The sequence below is a fragment of the Melanerpes formicivorus genome, unplaced genomic scaffold, assembly GCF_026170545.1.
Source record: "Melanerpes formicivorus ecotype bairdi unplaced genomic scaffold, bMelFor1.0.p_v2 SCAF_151, whole genome shotgun sequence".
Lineage (NCBI taxonomy): Eukaryota > Metazoa > Chordata > Aves > Piciformes > Picidae > Melanerpes > Melanerpes formicivorus.
Window position 1 is genome coordinate 511,765 of NW_027142503.1, and position 24,657 is coordinate 536,421.

At 43.9% G+C, this 24,657-nt stretch overlaps 1 protein-coding gene across 4 annotated transcripts in view; it reads right to left on the reverse strand.

The window, feature by feature from the left end:
* DAAM2 (dishevelled associated activator of morphogenesis 2) overlaps positions 1 to 24,657 on the reverse strand; it is a 245,122-nt gene that overhangs the window by 153,497 nt on the left and 66,968 nt on the right. The window contains exon 2 of one of the 4 annotated variants that reach the window (XM_068168666.1): positions 2,857 to 2,907. The exons of the other annotated variants lie outside the window; for them this stretch is intronic. The gene's annotated coding sequence lies outside the window, so the exon portion shown is untranslated. The remainder of the gene's footprint in view (positions 1 to 2,856; positions 2,908 to 24,657) is intronic. 4 annotated transcript variants of the gene reach the window in all.

The window sequence follows — 24,657 nt, forward strand, 5'->3', positions numbered from 1 at the left end:
ATTTATGCTACCTGGGAAAGCCAGGTCCCAGGCTACAGATCTGCTTCTGTCCTACTCCGTGCCTCTGCCAAAGTACAGTATATGTCTGTGTGTCACTAAAAACCTGTAAATAATACCAATGGTGGCTCTCAGTTCAGTTCCACATCCTGAAAAGCCTTTGAATGGGGGGGTGATATTTAAAAGGCTTCTTTCGTGATTCACTAAGTGGAAGAAAGTGTCAGTAGATGAAATCACAAAGGGAACAGGTCTTGGGATTCTGTTGCTCTCTTCATCCTAAAGATAGTTTTCATGTCAAGGCACAGACAGGGCCAAGGTGTCATTTATTTTAGATATCAAATTTTTACATAGGATAGGATAGGATGGGATAGGATAGGGTAGGGTAGGGTAGGGTAGGGTGGAATGGAATGGAATGGAATGGAATGGAATGGAATGGAATGGAATGGAATGGAATGGAATGGAATGGAATAAGCCAGGTTGGAAAAGACCTTTGAGAACATCAAGTCCAACCAGATTCCACAACTGTCAATTTGGCACCAAAATTAAATACACTCTAGAAAATTAAGCTAGGAAAAGTTCACATAGAGCATCTTATTCCAGCATTTTTCTTTTTGTTCAGCATTCTGACAAGGGATACTCTGGGTTCAGTGTCCTGAATTTCAACATTATGCAAGCAGGTTTGAACTTCAAGCCAGCAGCTTGGTGAAACTGTTGAACTTTTAACCTACCATGTCTGCATGAAGAATGGGTATTTGGAAAGAGCACTGCTCAAGGACTTTGGGTTGTTTTCTGTGTATATTTTTTTTAAGTGGCATCCAGATAAAATGTATTTTCTGGCTGCAGTAATGTTTCCAGGAGGATACTTGACACCAACACTGAAATCTGGTTTCAGAACCATGACTTACTGCTTTAGGTTTCCAGGCTGTTAAATGTTTCATGGCACGAGGATGAACAAAGCCTCATCTGCATTTAATACAAATTCACAGATTCACAGATTGCACCAAGTTGAAAGTGACCCTCAAAGATCATCTTGTCCAACCCCCTTGCAGTGAGCAAGGATGTCTCCAACTAGATCACACTGCCCAGGGCCACATCAAGTCTAGTTTGAATGTCCTCAGGGATGAGACCTCAATCCCATCCCTGGGCAACCTGTTCCAGTATTTTACCAGTCTCACTGTAAAGAACCTACTCCTTATGTCCAAATTCCACTGAGATCATGCTCTGAGTGAAACAAGTAGTAATCAGTTATGACAGTCTGAAAAGAAAGTGTTACTTAATACCAACCACCTTCCTTGCACGGTCAGTGGGTGCTTTTTGCCAACAGCAGTATATTGTAAAGGCTGCAGTAAAAAGGGGGATGAGGAGAATCACCCCTGAAGTACTCAAATGCATGCCCATGTGGTCTAGAGCATATGATACACAAGAGTGTGCTGCCTGTGCCAATCACTACCAAGTCTATTCTACTACCTTCTCCAGGCTGAAGACAGCTAGATCTAGTCTCCCAAATTCTCATGGCAATAGGTCATGGCCTTTTACTGCTCATGACTAAGAACAGTCTGTGCTGAAGATTTCCTAGAAATATAACTGACCAACACACTGTTCCTTCCAAAGGATAGGTCATTCACTTAAATGTGCACTCAGACAGAAAGAAGACTGCAAAGAAGCTGCATACAACGGATGTTTGGGTAGTCATCTCCATACTTCTAAGTATGTAGAGCAATTAAACAGCCTGCCCAAAGACACAGCAAGTTCTTTCAGCTCCTGAGCCAAAGCTACTTTCATCTTGCTGACAAAGATTTGACCACACTCCACAGAAAATGAGTGTAAAATTCCCTCAGATCCCCTCCACAGCTGCACATTAAAAGAAAAAAAAATTACAAAACACACAAACAAAACCAAAACAAACAAAAAAACACACCCATAAAAAAGCCCAAACAGAATCACAGAATCAATAAGGTTGGAAAAGATCTCAAAGAACCTCAAGTCCAACCTCTCACCACAGAACTCATGACTAGACCATGGCACTAAATGCCATGTCTAATCCCATCTTGAACACCTCCAGGGATGGTGACTCCACCACCTCCCTGGGCAGCCCATTCCAATGGCTAACAGCTCCCTCAGTGAAGAACCTTCTCCTCACCTCATGCCTAAACTTGCCCTGGCAAAATAAACAAGCAAAAAATCCCCAAAAGAAGGTCAGTTGTATACAAATAGAACAGAAGTTTACCCTCTATTAGAAAAGGAACACCTTTGTTTCCTTAGAACTGCAAATATTGTTGTATACAGTGACCTATGTCTTTGCAGGGCACAGACCAATATCACTGCTTGTTGTCTCTACTTCTGCAGAAAACTGATTTGTTACACTATACAGTGGTTTATCCAAATCACCTGCTGCAGTGCTCAAACCAAGACATGCAGCTTGTTTGGTCTCACTCTGTGGAGGTATATTTAAAACTTACTTATTTTTTATTTTTTTTCCTTGCATGTTATCTCTTAAATTTATGGATGGAATATGTACATATAAAGCCAATAAGTAGTCATACATGGCATCCTACAACAAGTTCAGATCATGGCTCTGCTGCCCTGGTCAGGCAGGAACATTCTATAAAGTTAATAAATATTAAGCAAGAATATCTTCCACTCCAAGAAAGACTGAATCATGGGATCATAGAATCAGTAAGGTTGGAAAAGACCTCAAAGATCAGCAAGTCCAACCTGTCACCCAATACCTCATGACTACTAAACCATGGCACCAAGTGCCACATCCAGTCCCCTCTTGAACACCTCCAGGGATGGTGACTCCACCACCTCCCTGAAGAACTTTCAGAACTTTCTCTTCATCTCAAGCCTAAACTTCACCTGGTGCAGTTTGAGACTGTGTCCTCTTGTTCTGGTGCTGCTGCTGATTACCTGGAAGAAGAGACCAATTATCATTATCTCCATTTTCTATTTGCTGTAGAGGACACACAGCAAGACAGACAACCAGGACCAAAATCTTTTCAGTAGCAATCAGTAGTAGCAGCATTTGGCATTCCCCCTGCCCGGAAACCCACTAGAATAGAATAGAATAGAATAGAATAGAATAGAATAGAATAGAATAGAATAGAATAGAATAGAATAGACCAGGTTGGAAGACACCTTCAACATCATTGCATCCAACAGCACCTATCTTCCAACAGCACCTAATCAACTAAACCATGCAACAAAGAAGCCTATCAAGTCTCCTCCTAAACAACTCCAATGATGGCGACTCCACCACCTCCCTGGGCAGCACATAGCCAATCACTCTCTCTGTGCAGGATTTCTTCCTAAAATCCAGTCTGAACCTCCCCTGGCACAGCTTGAGACTATGTCCTCTTGATCTGGTGCTGGTTGCCTGGGAGAAGAGACAAAGCCCCACCTGGCTACAACCTCCCTTCAGGTAGTTGTAGAGAGCAATAAGGTCACCCCTGAGCCTTCTCTTCTCCAGGCTAAGCAACCCCAGCTCCCTCAGCCTCTCCTCATAGGGCTTGTGCTCCAAACCCCTCCCCAGCTTTGTTGCCCTTCTCTGGACACACTCCAGCAACTCAACATCTTTCCTAAACTGAGGGGCCCAGAACTGGACATAGGACTCAAGGTGTGGCCTAACCAGCACAGTGTACAAGGACAGAATGACCTCCCTGCTCCTGATGGCCACACTGATCCTGATGCAGGCCAGGATGGCATTGGCCCTCTTGGCCGCCTGGGCACACTGCAGGCTCATGTTCAGCCTACTATCAACCAGTACCCCCAGATCCCTCTCTGCTTGGCCGCTCTCCAGCCACTCTGACCCCAGCCTGTAGCACTGCATGGGGTTAGATCTTTCTGCTCCTTCTAATCACCCACTCTGAACCAAATAAATCAGTTCTCTAAGCTGGAAGGGGTGTCTCTAAAGACCAGAATTTGAGATTGAGTTACTAAATACCTGAAGAGAGGAAAAACAGTTATCACAGGAAATAGAGCAACGGTCAAGAGGACAGATCAGTTTTCTATCTGGAAGGATGCTGTGCTCTATCAGAATCCTATAGCAAGTCTCATGCTGTGGAAGGACCTTGGTGTGGAGGTAATGCCAGTGGGTCCACCAGTGAAGAAAATAAATTTGTGCCTTTGTATTCAGGTCTTCAAATACCTTGTCTGAAGTCACTGCTGACAAAAATCTGTTTTTTATCAGGTACTAAGGTGTGGTGAAGGCACATTATGCCCAAACACTGAATCTTGTCCCAGCATGTGGACAAGTTCCCCCTCCTCCAGGAGGAAGACAAAAGCCAAGGCATTAGCCAAGCCAGCGCATGCAGTGCTCATGCTGACACCAAGTATGGACGAAATTCTAGCTTCACGCTTTCTATAGACTGAAGCCAGTTATTTATGAGAGTGTCAATTGGTCAAGCCCAGCCTCGAGGAATCTATAATTATCACCCCAGTTGGTAAACATGTTGCCCCCTCATTCACTTTGTCTCTGTGCTTGCTCGAGAGAGCAACTCTCGAGCTGCAGCCTTTGCCATTAAGCTTATTGTTGTTAGCTTCTTTTATACATGCACACATACTGAAAGCCTCTGCATCGTGAGAAGCATAGAGGGAGGACCTTAGCGTCGCTACAGCCCGTCGTACCGACCAGGAGAGCCCACCGTGCCACCAGAGAACTGGACCAACCCCCGAGGGTAAGATCTGCCCAGTTGCCGGGGAGAAGGGACTTGATCAATACCAAGCCCACGTATGCCTAGCTCCGCTGTAGCAGGAGAGAAGCTGCCATGTGTGCCGCTCTGAGCCCTGTGAATCTCAGGGAAGACTAAAGCATTGTTCGTGCCTATACTGCACCGAACCCGGGGCCACTCCGAGAGTCCTGCTGCTCCTTTAAGCTCAATAAATGAGAATCTGTCACCTAACACAGCCGTATTCTCTCCCCAAGGCTGTTTGAATCGCCGTGGTTGGGCCGACCCCCGTAGCTTTGCCTGCTGTCGCATCGTCCGAGCCCACCTACTGGCCACCGTCGTCCCGCCCTGCCGTGCGAGCCGACTTTGCGGGCCTACCCCACGGACCAACCCCAACCAGGACCAATCCCTGTTGTCTGAAGGCAATCGAATATCTTCCACATGTTTTCCACCCACTAGCACTCAGTTCAAAGTATCCGCGTCTAGCAGAGTAAGCGCTGGCGCATAGAAAGATTATAATACTGCTGTGTATAGCCAGGAGCCGCCCGCGTCCCGCCGAATTGCCATCTAGTGGCCAAGCGGCCGAACCGCACCCTTCGTTATGTAAATATAGAAATAGTCTGTAACTAGTCCAAGTTCTAATCATAACATTAAGCCACTTGTGGAATCTATTTCACGAACATGCACTAGAACATGTATATAAGTTGGTGATTCATCGGTTATTAATAGTTTGATAATTAATAAAAATAATATTTTCATAATTCATATTTCATGTAAATAAATTTAATAACCTCTTCACCACATAAGGATCTTATAATCTGTGAAGCAAATTTTTTCAGACCTTTGCCAGGGAATGCCCCTCCTGTCAAAAAATCATATTTATGTAGGCAAAGTCAGCAGGGATAAAAGGGGGGAAAGTATCCTTCTCTTCAGAAAGATATTGGAAGTTATATTCAAAATTCTGTGTCTTATCATGGCAACAGTTTCAGAGTGAATATACTAATGAAATTAGGTTATAGACACTTTAAAGAGACTTTAATTTCTTGATTTCTCACTTCTGGGCCCCATCCTATTTAAATTTGCAGATGACACCAAGTTGGGAGCAAGTGTTGATCTGTTAGAGGGTAGAAGGGCACTGCAGAGGGACCTTGACAGGCTGGACAGATGGCCAGAGTCCAAGGGCATGAGATTTAACACATCCAAGTACCGGGGTCTGCACATTGGCCACAGCAACCCCATGCAGTGCTACAGGCTGGGGACAGAGTGGCTGGAGAGAGGCCAAGCAGAAAGGGACCTGGGGGGAGTGGTTGACAGCTGGCTGAACATGAGCCAGCAGTGTTCCCAGGTGGCCAAGAAGGCTAAAGGCATCCTGGCCTGCATTAGAAATAGTGTGGCCAGCAGGAGCAGGGAAGTCCTTGTACCCCTATACTCAGCACTTGTTAGGCCACACCTTGAGTCCTGTGTCCAGTTCTGGGCCCCTCAATTTAAGAAGGACATTGAGACTCTTGAGCATGTCCAGAGAAGGCCAACAAGGCTGGGGAGAGGCCTTGAGCACAAGCACTATGAGGAGAAGCTGAGGGAGCTGGGATTTTTCATCCTGAAGAAGAGGAGGCTCAGGGCAGACCTTATTGCTGTCTACAACTACCTGAAGGGAGGTTGTAGACAGGAGGGGGCTGGTCTCTTCTGCCAGGCAACCAGCACCAGAACAAGAGGACACAGTCTCAAGCTGTGCCAGGGGAAGTTTAGGCTGGAGGTGAGGAGAAAGTTCTTCACAGAGAGTTGTTAGCCATTGGAATGTGCTGCCCAGGGAGGTGGTGGAGTCACCATCCCTGAAGGTGTTCAAAAGGGGATTGGACGTGGCACTTGGTGCCATGGTCTAGTAGTCATGAGGTGTTGGGTGACAGTTTGGACTTGATGATCTTTGAGGTCTTTTCCAACCTTATTGATTCTATGATTCTATGAGTAAGCAACAAACATTCCCTATATAGTTTCCTCCCCATGGCTATAACACACTTCCTATTAATTCTGACAGAAACATGCAACCTTGTAGAACAAGAGACTGACTCTTGCAAACAGAACTCAGACTCAGTTCATTTCTGGTGAAATGTTCTTCCCTGTCATTGTGCCAGGTGGGCACATGAGATTTTTTTATCACTTTTTTTAGTCCCCCAAATATTTCATTTTCGTCAAGGCCTTTTGAGCTTATTTTAGCAAAGCCAAAATACAGGATTCAAGTAATCATTTCCTGACTCTTGAGGAATGTATGCCAAGTCATATACAAACTTCAGTAGAGGTTTGTATGAATACCCCTTTTTATCTGGAGTCACTCATGAAATTTTTGTCCTTAAAAAAAGGGGGGTGGGGGGGAGGAATCCAGTGGTGCTAAAAGTAGAGTTGATAATCTTTCTTCTTTGCATAACTGAGATGTAAAATGAATGGTTAGGTTGAAGGTAAAACACCATTTCAGATGGGCTGTAAAACTGTATTCTTCACTTCAAGAAGTCTGCAAAGCAGTGAGGCAGACAGATAAATCTAAATTGGATGCAATATGTCACACTGGAACAAGAAAGCATATGGTTAGTGTTGCACAGATTTCTTTCCAGGCTGTAGGTACTCAGAAAAGGTTTCATTTTCAATCTTGATCCTAACTCTGACAGTATCAAACTACAGATTCAGAAAAGGATCATATGCTGCATGTCAGTTGTAGTTTTATCCCTCAGTTACACTGACAAACGTTCCTTTCAGCCTTCCTTGCCCAGAAATACTCTTCCATTCTGCCTCAAATGGCTCAACCAACTTGCTTCAAATTGGAAAACAAGGGGAGAGTCACCATTGCTTCTGATACCACTAAGCACAAGCTGCTCTCAAGCTTCACAGAAAGTCAGAGCTTCCATTTGCCTGTGCCCTGTGCAGAGCATCTGCACCTTTACCAGCCAGTGCTAAAGTGCAGAGTTGTACATCATGGACTGCTCTGCAACAGCCTTCAGCCCTCTACATCCTACATCCCCATCACCACTACCAGTGAATACCTAGATGTAGTTTGATTGCTGCTGCTCCTCCCTCATAAATTGTCGACAAACTGCAGAGCCCCAGTAGATAAGCAGCACCCACTTTGGAGGGGATTATTAGCACAGGATGTACAGGGGAAAGTGACTCTAGATGCATACCGCTTCCCCCACCGATTGAAGAACTTATTGGGATATGTCAGTGTTCTGCATGTTTGTTAGAAGGTTTCAGATGAACTTTTAATATTCTTTTCTTGATTCTGTTTGAGGATTCGCTTCACCAGCTGTAGCTTTGGAGCCCATTAAACAAAACACTTCCCTTCTGCCTACCACTTCTGAGGCAACCCTGTGGAAAAAAGGTGTTGCCAGCACATTGACATTTAGAAGCTGCCCAATGATCAGATAAACTGTTCAGTATGATCTATCCACAAACAGTATTATCTGTTGACAACCCAAGGCACAGTCAGATAGTTGGTGAAGAGTACCACAATATCCTCCTGTTCCACTGGTCAATTAAGCTCGCACAAGCAGCTCATGAATAAATATGTTGAAAATGGTATCAGGTTTGGCTGGTAGAACATATACTTTAAGCTCAATTATTGAAATATCAGTCAAAATTCTAAGTTTCTTTCACTGCTTTGGTCGTATATGCCCAGGTTTCGGTGCAAGGTGTTTGTATACAGTAAACAATTGCAGGCTCACAAAACCAAACCCACACCCTCCAATACAGTTCTACAAGCTGAAACCAGACAATTTTCACTCAAGTCTTCCTTCCCTACCTGAAAATAATGAAAAAGCCTCAGTCCAGGCTTCTGCTGCGTCTTTCAAACTGACTGCCACAGTAGCAAATACTTCGCCTAAGTTCAAGCTCTCAGTCTCTTCTAAATAAAGCAAAAGGATTTGCAACCTGTCTCAGAAATAATCTGACAGAAACAACTGCCTTCTACTTCTACCAACTATATTAGAACATTGAGAGTACAGGTTTTTGCAACACCTCTTTCCTATTTTCTTCCTGCCAACAAACACTTCAGTAAGGGGATTTAAAGCTGGAGGGTCTAAAACAAACCTTTACTATGGTCCATGTATAGATATCTATCTTATTTCCCATGATCAGACAGATCCAAAAGCCTACAATGTTTTGATAAACACACCAAAAGTAGCCAGGGATGTAAGTAGGAAAACACGTACATCAAGTTTATTTTATTACAGATTGTTTAATGGCTACCCTCCAGCATTCGGATGCATAGTCCCACTAGGGTCACAGTGCTAAAATTTTCTTAAAATAAATCCCACTTGAAGGTCCAGGGCTTTTTTCCTCTTTCCATACCCACTGCATCTCAACAGTCCTGAAAGATGAATTGTCCATTGAGAAAAGAACAATGAAGCGTATGTACATGTCTCCTAGCTTGGTTGTGCTTCATTCATCCACACAGTTTCCCAATCTGTATAAAGTTGCAAAGGTGACTGTTTTGGCTCAGTAGATCCAAAATTTGGTGGGGATGCAACTTGAGAGTTTTGAAACAAGCTCAGCAGAACAGCTGGAGCATCATGGTCCCCTCAAAGCCTAAGTGAGATGAGACAGAAGCCAAGGATCCCTCAATTAGTACATCCCACAAGAAGCCCCATCTCACAAGGCTCCAGTGGCCCATTTTATGCTTCAACCCCTATTTTTTCCATTAAGAAGACATCAGAATGCCAAACCACACATTTATTCTGCCCATCCTTGAAAGATAGAAAAAGTTACAAGTTCATGGTATTTTACCAGGCAGTAGAGGCTGATCTACATGAATATATGAAAGAAAAGGGGAGAGGGGGGGGAAACTGCTGGAGGGAAGGCAAAAAATGAAAGCATTGCCTTAAGCCTCACTGAAGGAAATTTGTATCTCTTTCTCAATGAATACTATTTCTTTCATGTCCTTATGAAGAGAGCTTTCCTTTTTTTTTGCAAACACCACAGCATAAAACTGAAAACCAATAATCTCCAGGTTAAGAAGAAAGATCTGACAGGTTTTCTTTTAAGAGGCAAAGCAAACAATTCTTGGAGTAGGTAGTGGTGGGGTGACCCACGACACACCTTTCATTGAGAAGCTGATAAAAGAGTTCTAAACAACTGGTAAAGGTTGAGAGAAAGAACAAAAAATAAAAGTGTGAAATGATGAGTCCAAATATCTGATTTAAGAAAGGTTAGACTAGACTAGACTAGAATAGAATAGAATTAACCAGGCTGGAAAAGACCTTTAAGATCACCGAGTCCAACCTATCACCCAACACTATCTAATCAGCTAAACCATGGCACCAAGCACCCCATCAATTCTCTTCCTAAACACCTCCAGTGATGGTGACTCCACCACTTCCCTAGGCAGCCCATTCCAATGGCCAATCACTCTTTCTATGAAGAACTTCTTCCTAACATCCTCCCCGGTGCAGCTTGAGACTGTGTCCTCTTGTTCTGGTGCTGGTTGCCTGACAGAAGAGACCAGCCCCCACCTGTTTACAACCTCCCTTCAGGTAGTTGTAGAGTGCAAGGAGGTCTCCCCTGAGCCTCCTCCTCTCCAGGCTAAGCAACCCCAGCTCCCTCAGCCTCTCCTCACAGGGCTGTGCTCCAGACCCCTCCCCAGCTTTGTTGCCCTTCTCTGGACATGTTCAAGAGTCTCAATGTCCTTCTTAAATTGAGGGGCCCAGAACTGGACACAGGACTCAAGGGGTGGCCTAACCAGTGCTGAGTACAGGGGCACAATGACTTCCCTGCTCCTGCTGGCCACACTATTTCTGATGCAGGCTTCTTAACATCCAGCCTAAATGTGTACAGTTTTGGTCTGAAAGGGGGATTAAAGAAGACATTTAGAAGCTATATGTAATGCTAAGAATTTTTTTCAAGGAAAGGCCCAACTTCCTGGCCCCAGAAGCCAAATGATGAAAACTTTCACATGGTCAAAAGCCAAAAGACACACTCCACCTTATGCAGCTGAAGAAGGGAAAAGCACTAAGGAGTATTTCACAGACTGGATATAAGAATAAATCCTCAACAGATGCCTGCTGCTGCTTTTGAGATAAGGCTGGGCAAGGCTGGTAGCCGGTTATTAAGAAAATGTTGCAATATTTATCTCAGAAGATGAGGTTGGAAGGAAGTCTCTTGAGAATATCCAGTCCAACATCACTAGTCAAGCAGGGACAGTTAGGGCAAACTGCTCAGGACCATGTCAGCTCAGGATTGGAGTATTTCCAAAGACAGGGTCACAAGTTCTCTGGGCAGCCTGTGCCAGCACTCAGCCACTCACAGTGGAAAAGTCTCCTGTGTTCAGATTTTTATCAGATTTTATCCCTGTGCTTCAATTTATGTATGCTTATTGCCTCTTGTCCTGTGTGTTGTGTTTGCCTGAGCTGGAGTTAATTTTCCTCAGAGCATCTTTCTAAGGCTGTGTTTTGCAGGTCTGTAGCTCGCTGTTAATAACATGCCAGTGTTTTGGCTACTGCTGAACTGAGCACCAGGGCTGTACTTTTCCAGCATTTCCCCACCTCAAGAGTATGCTGAGGGATGGACAAGATCATGGGGGGGACACACAGATAGGCCAGCCGATCCAAACTCACCAAAGGGGTATTTCATGCCACATTACATCAGTTCAGATATATAAGTTAAATAAAAGAAGGAAGTGTGGGGATGCTTGTTGATGGCGTCCATCCTCCAGAGAAAATGCTACACGTATTGGAGCCCTGCTTGCTGGGAGTGACCAAAACATCGTCCAGCTTGATGGGAAGAACAAAATCTTTGCTTTTGCTTCTGTGTGTGGCCTTTGCTTTTGCTTTGCATTATTAAAATTGCTTCTACCTTATTACCAACCTGTCCTCTTATTACCTACCCTGTCCATCTAAGACAGGGAGTGACAGAGCAGCTTTGGTGGGCCTTTGGCCCCCCGCCAGGGCCAAACCACCACATCCTATCACTCAGCATTGCTGAAAAGAGCACAGCTTTCTTAAGCAAAGAGCCAGATTTAGCAAAAATCCCCCTACCAGCAAAGTCACTGCACCATCACTGGAGGTGTTTAGGAAGAGACTGGATGGGGTGCTTGGTGCCATGGTTTAGCTGATTAGATGGTGTTGGATGATAGGTTGGACTTGATGATCTCAAAGGTCTTTTCCAACCTGGTTAATTCTATTCTATTCTATTCTATTCTATTCTATTCTATTCTATTCTATTCTATTCTATTCTATTCTATTCTATTCTATTCTATTCATAGATCTAGATCAGCTGCATAATGAAAGAATATTGCAGAAATTCTCCCTTGAGCCAACATCTGCTAATGACAGGTAAGAATAAGGTACAGAACAAAGATTCAGGCTTTGAAGAGTCATGTTAAGATATAAAAACACCAGTACATTTTCTCATAAATCAAACTCATTACAGGCTCTCACTACAAAAATCCCCAGGATGTCAAGCAGCCAAAAAAAAGACTCCACATGTTTGCAGAAGGTGAGTCCTCACAGATTCTTCCTCTGCTGCAATAGTTACCTGATCCATTTTTCCTCAAAACTAAATTTTAGTGACAATGCAAGTTTGTCATTAAAAGTTGTGATTCCTCAGACAATTTAATGCCAACAGAAGCAGCTTTACAGAAAAGCTCTTGACTGATAGCACTTATCAAAGCAATGTTTGCCAGTTCTACTAGCATCCAGAGCATATACACTGTCGTTGCATTAACAAAGGCAGTGACAAGCACAACAGATGTGTATGCATACTGATTCCCACATCAGGTCAGGTAAGACCATTGTTATTGCCTTGGCTTGCTCCAAGACATTCCCTAGACATGCTGCTCTACAGTATTATTATTTCCCTGCTTGGGAATAAGTCTTCATAACTGGAGATGATAAAAAAAGGGAAAAAAAAAAATACTCTCCAGAAGTTGAGAGCTTTGCAGAATCTCTCCCTTGTATGCCTCAGCTACTTGCACTGAACTCAGTGGGTGTTTGACCATGGATTTCTGTGGGAACAGGATAGGATTTTAGCCACAGCAGGACTGCTAAACCACTACCATCTAGTATTTGCTGTTCATAAGCTTTTCAGTGCAAATACTTAGAAAGTAGTTGAATTCAGTTTTAAGTAAGCAAGCTCCCAGAAAAAACATTTCCCAGAGGTCACGTCCTAGGCTTGGGTTCCCTGAAGCCTGGATGCAAACTTTCTGGCAGGATTTCTTCCGAGCATATCATGGGGAAGATAAGGAATTTGAATGATTTCCTGCTCAGCAGCATGTAGCTCCCCAAACATCTGACAGTTTATCTACTAGGGAATGTCTCCACAGAAACCTGGCTAGAGAGACGATGATGCTGCAACCAACTTTCCAGTAGCAAGTAGCTCATCTTCACTCCCTCACACTCTTCATCCTGTACTATTTTCTAAATGTCTTCTCTTCCCTGTGGTTCTCCAAAAGCACAACAGGTACTGTACACATCCTCCTAATCAGATCTGTAGGAAAGGGTATTATCTCCCACACTAGTGCACAAGTGCTGCAGATAAAGCTGTTCCCCGTGGGATCCTGAAATTGAACACACTCTCACATTCACCAAAACATCATGTGCCAAGCGAGTGTGTACTTGGCCCTGACTTACCACTCTCCCATACTGCTTACATTATCTACCAGATAAGCTTCTGATAGAGCCCTCAGGTAGTGCATTTTTCACAAGCATTTGAAAATCAAAAGGGCTTCTCCTCAAGGCAGCTTGATTTTTATCTCTCAAGACAGAAAAGACAGGTAAAAACCCGAAAGCAACTGTAACATTTCAGGTTGTCCTAAAATATGTCTGTATTCACCCCTATACCAGAAAAAACAGTGTAGCCTTTAAAGACCTTAAGCTGGGTGTTCTCTCTCTTCAGGCAATCCTTACCTGTGCAATTGCCTGAAATCTTCAGGAAACTCACCTGCTAGAATACATCCAGGAGATACTATAATAAAAATGCCCAGCCTCCCTTGGGACCACATCTGTCACATGGAGTAGCTAAGCTTATGCAACTAAAACCAAGCTGTAGCCTTATGGAATTATCCCCTGAAGAGGGGGCTAATTTAACAAAGCTGGTGAGAGGTCTGGAGCACAAGCCCTCTGAGGAGAGGCTGAGGGAGCTGGGGCTGCTTAGCCTGGAGAAGAGGAGGCTCAAGGGAGACCTTCTTGCTCTCTACAACTACCTGAAGGGAGGTTGCAGCCAGGTGGGGGTTGGTCTCTTCTCCCAGGCAACCAGCACCAGAACAAGATGACACAGTCTCAAGATGCACCAGGGGAGGATTAGGCTGGATGTTAGGAAGAAGTTCTTCACAGAAAGAGTGATTGGCCATTGGAATGGGCTGCCTAAGGAGGTGGTGAAATCACCATCACTGGAGGTGTTTAGGAAGAGACTGGATGGGGCATTTAGTGCCATGGTTTAGTTGATTAGATGGTGTTGGATGATAGCTTGGATTGGATTATCTCAAAGGTATTTTCCAACCTGGTTAATTCTATTCTATTCCATGAAAAGTTTAAAGAAGAATTTGGTACAACACAGTTCTAAAGGCTTGCCTGAAATGATGCCTGCAAAGACAGCTAGCTTGGCCTCTCCAAATTGTATGTGGCTCTTCAGGGTATTCATTCAAAACAAGGATTGACTGAAGAGAACATCTCAATTAGTTTGTGCTTTTTTTTTCTGTTCAACTGCATGCCATAAAAGGAATATTTTACTGTTTAGAGGAAATGCAGGAATTCCTTTCTCTAAATGCACTGATATTACCAGTCTGTTTCAAAGCATGGCCTTCTTCACCACTGTTGCTTGCAAGGAGACGATTATACATTTAATCTGCAAACTTCACTTGCCACATGCATACAAGACACATCTGAATTTCAGTAACTTTATTTTTAAAAGGAGTCTGACCCTTGCCACCAAGAGCAGATTTTCACAAAACTGGCCAGCTTCCATTTTAGTGCAAAACAGGATGAAAAACAGGATGCAAATTTCAAATTAAAAAAATAAAAAATAAAAATGTGCTGTTTATTGTACAGAGATGGCCAAAAGGAGAAAGAACTGTCTTGAAAATTTAAAAAAAATCAAAATCTTAATGGAAAAAATTGCATGATTCAAAAGACAGTAGTCTTTTGAAAGCCTAACCACGAATGTCAGTGAGATGGATGCTTACCAAGTCTGTTTTCTCAGAATAATCACTCAAACAGCCAAGTGGTTAACCTCTCCAACTTCAACACCTGTAGGCTATTACCAGCTGGAGCCCTTCAGCAGCAGCAATCATTTAGCTATTAGTTTGGTCAGAAATACAAAGTTTTGCTTTGCCCCTAAGCAGCTTCATCTGATCTGAACAGGTAGTACAGGACAACAGTAGGAGACAGAATAAACAAGGTCTACTGGGCTAGTTGCCTTGTGCTATAACATACAGGATGAAAAGTAACAGCACTCTACATCTGACTTGCTAGACAAGTGTAAGAAACATGGATAGCAATTCAACAATTAAGGATCCCTTCTTCAGCTAAGAAATTTTGAGTGGTAAAATGCTTGAGGGGAAGGGAGGGGAGAAAAAAACCCAACAAACAAACCAACACTAAAAATCATAAATACAAATACATAGAGAATCATAGAATCAATAAGCTTGGAAGAGGCCTCAAAAATCAAGTCCAACCTGTCACCCAACACCTCATGACTACTAAACCATGGCATCAAGTGCCACATCCAATCCCCTCTTGAACACCTCCAGGGACGGTGACTCCACCACCACCCTGGGCAGCCCATTCCAATGGCTAAGAAATCCCTCAGTGAAGAACTTTCTCCTCACCTCCAGCCTAAACTTTCCCCTGGCACGGCTTGAGACTGTGTCCTCTTGTTCTGGTGCTGGTTGCCTGGGAGAAGAGACAAAGCCCCACCTGGCTACAACCTCCATTCAGGTAGTTGTAGAAAGCAAGAAGGTCTCCCCTGAGCCTCCTCTTCTCCAGGCTAAGCAACTCCAGCTCCCTCAGCCTCTCCTCACAGGGCTTGTGCTCCAAACCTCTCCTGAGCCTTGTTGCCCTTCTCTGGACACGTTCAAGAGTCTCAATGTCCTTCTTAAACTGAGGGGTCCAGAGCTGGACACAGGACTCAAGGTCTGGCCTAACCAGTACTGAGTACAGGGGCACAATGACTTCCCAGCTCTGTGAAAGGCCTGTTTCAATCACTGCCAAAAGGACAACAGAGCAGAGATGCGCAGTGTGCCCACAAACTTACATGCTGATTTTTAGATCTGCTCAAGCCTTCTCACTTTTCAATTCCCTTTAACAGAAAATAAAAATTAAAAAAAAAAAATCAGAGTTTTAAGGCACATGTGGAAGGTATTACAGACTGAAACACAGCAATGTAAGTGGCACTGTGCAGTGATAAGATAAACTTTATTAGAATTAGAATAAACCAAACCAGGTTGGAAGAGACCTTCAAGATCATCGTGTCCAACCCATCAACCAATCCAACCCACCCAAACAGCTAACCCATGGCACCAAGCACCCCATCAAGTCTCCTTCTGAACACCTTCAATGACGGCGACTCCACCACCTTCCCGGGCAACCCATTCCATAGCGCAATCACTCTTTCTGTATAGAACTTCTTCATCCAACCTGAACCTCCCCTGGCGCAGATAAAAGCAATGCAGGGGGGCATTTCCACATGTTAGCTGGGAAGCATGAAGATGTGAAAGAAAGCCGTGTAAAACTGTGGCCTCAGTGAGACTTGCACTCACAAATGTGATAGGCAATCCTACAAACCTGAAAGGGTTGTACCAATCAGCTAGTCTGACCTCATGCAAAGCACAAACCACAGGATTGCCATAAATTAATTCCTGCCTGAAGTAGAATATAACTTTTCAATAGGCACCTCATTTGATTTAAAGATTTCCAGCAGCAGAAAATCTACCACAACCCTCAGTAAACTGTCTCTCATTTTAGAAAGTTATGCTCCATCTGCCAAGTTTCAATTCCTAGAGCATGGGCCCTGAATTTTCCTAGACTGAAGAATGCTATCACCAAACATTCTCTGTGTAGCTAATTGTAAATAGTGATCAAGAAGTTACCATTAAAGCATTTCTGTAAGTAACTACAGGATGAGCTTTTGAGTCTTATCCATGAATACCTGGGATTAATCAACCTTCCATTTACTACCACTACAGCAATTTGTCACATGTATAATGGTCACTTGGAAACAATTAGTTCTTGGATTGAAAGAGTCATAGAATCATGGAATCAATAAGGTTGGAAGAAACTTCAGAGATCATCAAGTCTCAGGTCATTCAAGTTTAAAACAGAAGCAGTTATTTCTCATGGTTGCCTGGCAAGGCAAAAGGATATCACAGTACAGGTATGAAGAGAATGATGGTCTGTTTAAGATCATACAGGAATTAAGCAGCAGTGCCAGTAAATTCTGATTTTAAATCCTGGACCTTTTTCACAATGCCATCTTACTGCACAAGACAGAAGCTATTCTCAAAACAAAACAAAACCCCACATCCTGGAATCCCTCCAGATTTAGAACAAGGTTTTTGAGCTATTTGCATTAATTAATTAATACAGAAAAAATTCTTGAGATCTACATAATAGTATCCTTCCTGATTATTTTGAGGCATAGAAAACATACCAAGCAAATGAAACTCTGAGGCCTACACCCACAGCAAGCCCACTCAGAGATTCTTGCTCTTTTGCAACTTCAGAGATACTTGGCAAGACCAGTTTCAGCAGTCTGCTGCTGAAATAGACCTTACTACTGATTTGATTCCTAACAACTATTAGTCAACAAATTCTCTTAGTTCCAATTCTACATCTGTCTCACCAATTCCAGATTGCTAATGTAAACCTCATTAAAATATACAACTTTAAAAACAAAATATTTCAAAGTCAGTTTTCCTTCTTTATTAGCTGCCAAAAGCAGAGATCAGGGCTCTCTGCTTCTTGAGTTGACGAAATCATTAACACCTACAGCAGCATCAGGAATGTAACTCTGCCCTCAGGACTTGGTAAGTAATAAGAAACCAGTGTCAGTTTCACCTTTAAAAACCAGTTCCAAGTAATAAACTTCCAATTTCAGATCCGGATGGAAACTCAGCCCCAGCAGCATAGCAGAAGCACGATTCAGAGGGCTCTGTTCAAAAGGTATCAACACTAGCAAATGTGCCAAAGAGATGCCTACAATAAAACTACGCTTTCCTGCAAAATGCATCTAGCAGAGTGTAGGGAGAGTTACAACAGAAACCAGTACGCAACACAGCACAGAAAACCTGATTCATTTTTCTCTGTAGCCAGTCCTTCTCTTGCTACAGTTGCCAGACCAAGACTTAGGGAGACCTTGTGTGGCAACATCAGGCAGCAGTCAGCCAGTCTGGAAGCTAGGGAGCCAGTATGAATTACAGAGTCTGTATGCATTTAGCAACTTCAATAAAGGACCCCCTTTATATTCATTACAACACAGTTCTGTCTTTGCTACTACAAGGGGTAGTACAGAGGAGGTATTAGCAGCTGCTCCTTGGAAGAGTGAAGGTTTTCCAGTAGAATAAAACTGGGGTACAACCCTCTCTCCAGCAATGCAAGTTTCAAGCACCCCACAGCATGTGGTGTGGGGGCTCATCGCCCTCTTCACCAAACAGCACAGCAGGCACTGGGCTATGTAACTTGTACATGCCCCTTTCCACTTCATGGGAAAAGAGTCATGACTGGACCTTCAACACTATCCTCACATCATTAATTTATTTAGGTCTGCCTAAGAAGAAGTGCAGCCAGCTTTCTACTACATCAAACCACTTAAACCAGTATTTTCCTGACTGTGCTACTTCCCATATATGCCCTCTGGGCTTTAAGGCTCAAGCAAGAGATGCTACGTGCCCCTCTCTCTTTTGCGACTTTTAAGTTCCTCAGATGAATTAATTCTTGCATTATAAGGCATAGGGGGAAATACTTACTGCCATTTATTCTGTATATATGTCAAGCATAAGGCAAACTTTCTGTAGCTTCCATACCGTTAGGATGGAATGCACAGAACATCCCAACATGTCAAACATCCTGCAAGTTGCTGCATATATTGAGAAACTTCCTTTGACACTAATACTGTTTTGTTCCTCCTTATAAACATATGACAGATACCATGCCTGAAAACACCTCCTCTGACATGTTGTCCTGTGTACTGCTGGTAGCAATACACATGCCAGTCCTTCTGTAAAATTCACTTCCTTGTGTCCTACCAATAGACCAAGAGTCCAGGATTCTCACTCATTTCCTGTCCCTTGGATTAGCATCCAATGATGTCCTGTTTACATTTCAGGGTTGTGATGGAAATAAACATCATAAAGTCAGGACATTCCATCAGCAGGATTCCAGTGCCCATGCTGGGTTGCAAGCAGGATGCTGAACCAAGTATGGATGGATTTTTTATTTTATCTTCTTTCCTCTTTCTTATACTTTCATTACCTAACCAAAGTACCAGAGCAGGCCTTCTAGTGAGTCAGGCCATGCAAGTAGTGAATACAATGGAAAGGTCTCTACAATCACAAAATTTCTAAATCAATGGAAATAGCAAGTAAGCAAATAAACACAACAAGCAAGGAAGAGGTATTGCATCACAAAAACAATTTTATTTCTCTAGTAAACAGAATTTCAAAGCAACATAACCATCCCACCATTCAGCAGATGAGGAACTTGAGCAATGGACACGGCAAAGCCAGTTACAAGGACTAAACTCTGCTGTTGACTGTGGTAGCCCTAAAACTAAAGTAAAAGATAATTTCAATTATTCTTAATTTTATTTCACCTACTTAAGTAGCAGTACTTGAATAATCAGAGAAGACATCACAAATTCATCTGCTATTAAATTTCATCCAAGAGAGACTGCTTTTTAAGTAGGTTATAAAATTTCCAGGCTAGAAAACAGCCTGTTAGCAAACAGGCTGTCCTGCGGTATGATTAAATACTGTCTATTTCTCACTCCAGCAATGTGCAAACAAAAGCTGTCTTCTCCATTCCAATTAGAATATTAAATGTAAATGTTATGAAGAAGGATGTCTTGAGACATACAAACTGGATGGCTACCAAGAACAGCCTGAATGCTCTAAAAGCGGCATTTGCTATGATGCATAGGATCTCTCCTAATCAGTGAAAACAAAGAAGGGAAACATATATCCTATTTGTCCCAGGGCAAAAACCCTGTGCTCTACAATATTTTGTGGAGTGGTCTATTCAAGCCAGATTTGAAGCCTTGTCATTTTATGTACAGCAGAGCTACTGCACAGCTATTGATCCTTAAGGGAATGGAACTGGGAACCAAAAGATCATGATGTCAGAATGAAAGCTTACTGGCTGGGGTTGAACTCACACAGAAATAGCTCCCTAGCACTTGCCTAAGAGTCTCATCTTCAATGCTAAATCACAGGCTACAGCTGTCTTCAAGACAGTTTTGTGCAATTATTTAGTCACACAGGTATCTCATTTACTGAGACTGATGGCCCTAAAGGCTATCTGAAAACTCCAGCAAGTGTGATGAGAGCTACAATTTACTCCCTAAATAAAGTTAGCCTGTGCCCCAGACTTGCAAAGGTCCCCTGCCCCAGTTCTAGATGTCAGTTCTTTGACACTATTCATCAAGTGGACTAGACCGGCCAGATGCCTCATTGTAACAAGGCCAGCTTTGAGAAGCTGTCTCAGTTGCCAGAATGCCACGCAGAACATTTTCTAGTCTGTGAAATTTTGTACCAGAGGAAACATATGAAAGCCTAAGCCTCACCACATTTAAACCATGATGCAAGACTCATCTCTTTGCCCAAAGCATAGTGTGAACTGCAGACTCAGAATCCCTTGGTGCTCTTCCATGAGCTGTGTTTTAGTTTCATCCTGTCCCGCAAGTTTACAAGCACAATGTTGGAGGCAGGTAGGGCGCGCTATGCTTTTGCTCCCTCTGTGTGCAAAGCCATTGATTCAAACCATGTGCACATAATGAAGTCTCAACAAGGTCATTATAAATGCATGTAACGATCTGATGGCTGCTGGCAATCCATGGAAAAAAAAAAAAAAAAACCACAACAAAAAACACCAACATCAAAGGGGTGTGGGGGTGGGGAGGAGTTTACTAGGTTTTGGGCCAGCTCTTAATGGACAAGCTTCCATATCATGAAACCAAACACTGCAGCTGCCACTAATCACATCAATCAGGAATCTCCCCAGAACAGCCAAGGAGCAAGTGGACAGACACTGGCTGAGTTGCTCTGGCCCAGTGCGCTTCCACAAGTTTCTGGAGTGCACTGGCAAGATGGTATGAGCAAATTTGATGTGTATTGCCTACACTTTGCCTGCCACTTCAGCATCTTTTACAGATACTGCACTAACATTAAAAATAATCAGTGAGCCCAAGTTAAAAATAAAGCGCAAGCTGGTTTCCATGAGAAAGCAAGTGAGCCAATGCCATTTATAGTAATTCAACACGTCACTGAATAGCATCATTTTTATAAATACACTGAAAGCTGGACATGAAATAACTGGTTAACAGCTCCCTAATCACAAGGGCTTCCTCTGCTACACATTTTTCCTATTTATCCAATGGCTTCTGTTTTATATCTAGTTTGCTAATGGAAAGAGGGAAAGGGGGAGGAGGGAAAATTGGCCTAAACTGATCCAGCAGATGCACAGAGCTGGGGCCTCAAACACTGGCTTCTTTTCTGCAGCCACCAAAGGGCGGTGGGGGAGAGACATTTCAGCAAAATTCTTTCTCTGCTGCGACTACCGCAGAAACACATTTCCCTCTGTTTGGAGCCACTCAAAATAACTGCAGCTTAGATGCCAGAAGAATATTTTGTGCTTCCTGCATTCATAAAGAGAAAGAGATGGGGAAATACTGAATACAGTTCCTAGTATAGTGGTTTTAAGACAGCAGTAGAAGGCTTCAAAAAGTGCACTCTCATAAGGAAAGGAAAACAAAATTAGCTAGACAATATTTGTTTTTTAATGATTTCAAAGTGGTTTACGACCATGCATAGGCATGAGCCAGGGAATTACAGGCCTGTCAGCCTGACCTGAGTGCCAGGCAAGATCATGGAACAGGTCATCCTGAGTGCAATAACACAACACTTACAGGATGGCCAAGGGATCAAGCCTAGCCAGCATGGATTTAGGAAGGGCAGGTCCTGCCTGACCAACCTGATCTCCTTCTATGATCAGGTGACCCGCCTGGTGGATGTGGGGAGGCCTGTGGATGTAGTCTACATGGACCTCAGCAAGGCTTTTGACACTGTCCCCCACAGCAAACTGCTGGCCAAGCTGTCAGCCCATGGCTTGGACAGGAGCACACTGCGATGGGTTAGGAACTGGCTGGAGGGCCGAGCCCAGACAGTGGTGGTGAATAGTGCCACATCCAGCTGGCAGGCAGTCACTAGTGGTGTGCCCCAAGGATCAGTGCTGGGCCCTGTGCTCTTTAACATCTTTATTGATGATCTGGATGAGGGCATTGAGTCCATCATCAGTAAATTTGCTGACGACACCAAGCTGGGGACAGGAGTTGATCTGCTGGAGGGTAGAGAGGCTCTGCAGAGGGACCTCGACAGGCTGGACAGATGGGCAGAATCCAATGGCATGAGATTTAACACATCCAAGTGCCGGGTTCTGCACATTGGCCACAACAACCCCATGCAGTGCTACAGGCTGGGGTCAGAGTGGCTGGAGAGCAGCCAGGCAGAGAGGGACCTGGGGGTGCTGGTTGATGGTAGGCTGAACATGAGCCCGCAGCGTGCCCAGGTGGCCAAGAGGGCCAATGGCATCCTGGCCTGCATCAGGAACAGTGTGGCCAGCAGGAGCAGGGAGGTCATTCTGCCCCTGTACACTGCACTGGTTAGGCCGCACCTTGAGTGCTGTGTCCAGTTCTGGGCCCCTCAGTTTAGGAAGGATGTTGACTTGCTGGCACGAGTCCAGAGAAGAGCAACAAAGTTGGTGAGGGGTTTGGAACACAAGCCCTATGAGGAGAGGCTGAGGGAGCTGGGGTTGCTCAGCCTGGAGAAGAGGAGACTCAGGGGTGACCTTATCACTCGCTACAACTACCTGAAGGGAGGTTGTAGACAGGCTGATGATGGTCTCTTCTCCCAGGCACCCAGTACCAGAACAAGAGGACACAGTCTCAGGCTGCGCCAGGGGAGGTTCAGGTTGGATGTTAGGAAGAAGTTCTATACAGAAAGAGTGGTGGACTCCAGGTGTGGCCTAACCAGTGCTGAGTACAGGGGCAGAATGACCTCCCTGCTCCTGCTGGCCACACTGCAAGACCACTTGCCTTCTAAGCCATGCTTACCGTTTAAATTTTTAGAAGATTTCTCTGTACCAAACTTCTCACCACTGCCAGGAATTCTTTTGCAGGCACAGGCACAAACAGCTAGCATAATTTTTGCATGTACTTACGTAAGTACATTGACTTCTGTATCCGTGCCACTTAGAAGGTAGGATGCCCTTTGGAACCTGTTCACTTCAACGGGGGACATCCTGCTTTGTGCCACCAAATGAAAAGGGGCAGAGGAAGTAAGGAAGCTTCACACTGACGTGAGCATGAGGCCAGAAAAAAGGTGAGGGATTCACTGTCTACTCAAACCTGCATCCACCTTTGCTCTGTCCACTTTAATTTTAATCTGCTTCATAAATACTCAGTGTTTTGAATCTACAAAGGCAGAGGCACTATGCATGTGAGCCTTGCATTCTTTTTGCACAAGGCCTTTAGCTCCAGTGAATAAACTTTCACTGTCTTCTCTCTTTTTGTAGCCCCAGAACTAGGCTTGTAAGCTTCCTATGCCTACCAAGCTGTAAGCACCTTCACATCAAATATTTGTCTCTTACTAAGTTGTCGTAGTCCACTGCCAGCACCTAAAGCAACGCTGTTTTCTGTTGTGATGACTTAGTCTCATTTCCCAGTCAATTGTCAAAAATTTGTCTATAGCAGAAAAAGAAAAAAGCCCATGGGAGGGCTTTTTTGACACTGAAATAATGTTAACCTCTGTGCTCACTATATTGTAGGCAGGTTCTAGCTTCTAGCCTATATTTCCAACTTCTTCAGGTAGCCTGTACTTGTGAACAGTACAACTGGATGCATTCCTGAGAGACCTGCTCTAGGTGATCCTGCTCTGGCAAAGGGCTTGGACTGGACGATCTTTCAAGGTCCCTTCCAGCCCCTAACACTCTGTGATTCTGTGAAAACCTACTGTGGCATAATTTCCCAGCTTACAGGAATGCAGGTTAATTTAGTGCACCTCAGGAGAAAGGCTGAGATGGTTACAACCAAAAGGTGCTCATGTTGTCTCCGGAAATTTAGTGCCTAAGCAAAGACCTTTGTCTAATTAATTACAATTTGAATATTGCAGTTGACATTCCTGAATCTGATAATAAGTCAGAATGCATGCTAACCAGATATGACTGTGTTCCTCAAGTCTCCACCCAAAGCATGCTAAATGTCACTTAGAAAACAGGGACAGCTGGGGCTAGGGTATAAGGAACCACAAGAGGAACATCCCCTGGGGACAAAGATTGGAGATTTAGCAGAAGGGGAGGTTCTTCTCTCCCTCTACTCTACCCTGGTGAGACCACACCTAGTATACTATGTCCAGTTTTGGGCTCCACAGTTTAAGAGAGACAGGGATCTGCTGGAGAGAATCCAACAGAGAGCCACAAGGATGTCTAGGGGACTCGAGCACCTCTCTTGTGAAGGGAGACTGAGACCTGGGTCTGTTTAGCCTTGAGAAGACTGAGAGGGGATCAGATCAATGTCTATCAATATCTGAGGGGTGGGTGTCAAGTGGAGGGGGCCAATCTCTTTTCGGTGGTGCACAGTAATAACACAAGGAACAATGGATACAAACTTGAACACAGAAGGCTTCACCTCAACATGAGGAGAAATTTCTTTACAGTGAGGGTGATGCAGTCCTGGAGCAGGCTGCCCAGAGTCTCCTTCTCTGTCCACATTCAAAACCCACCTGGATGCATTCCTGTGAGGACTACCGTAGGTG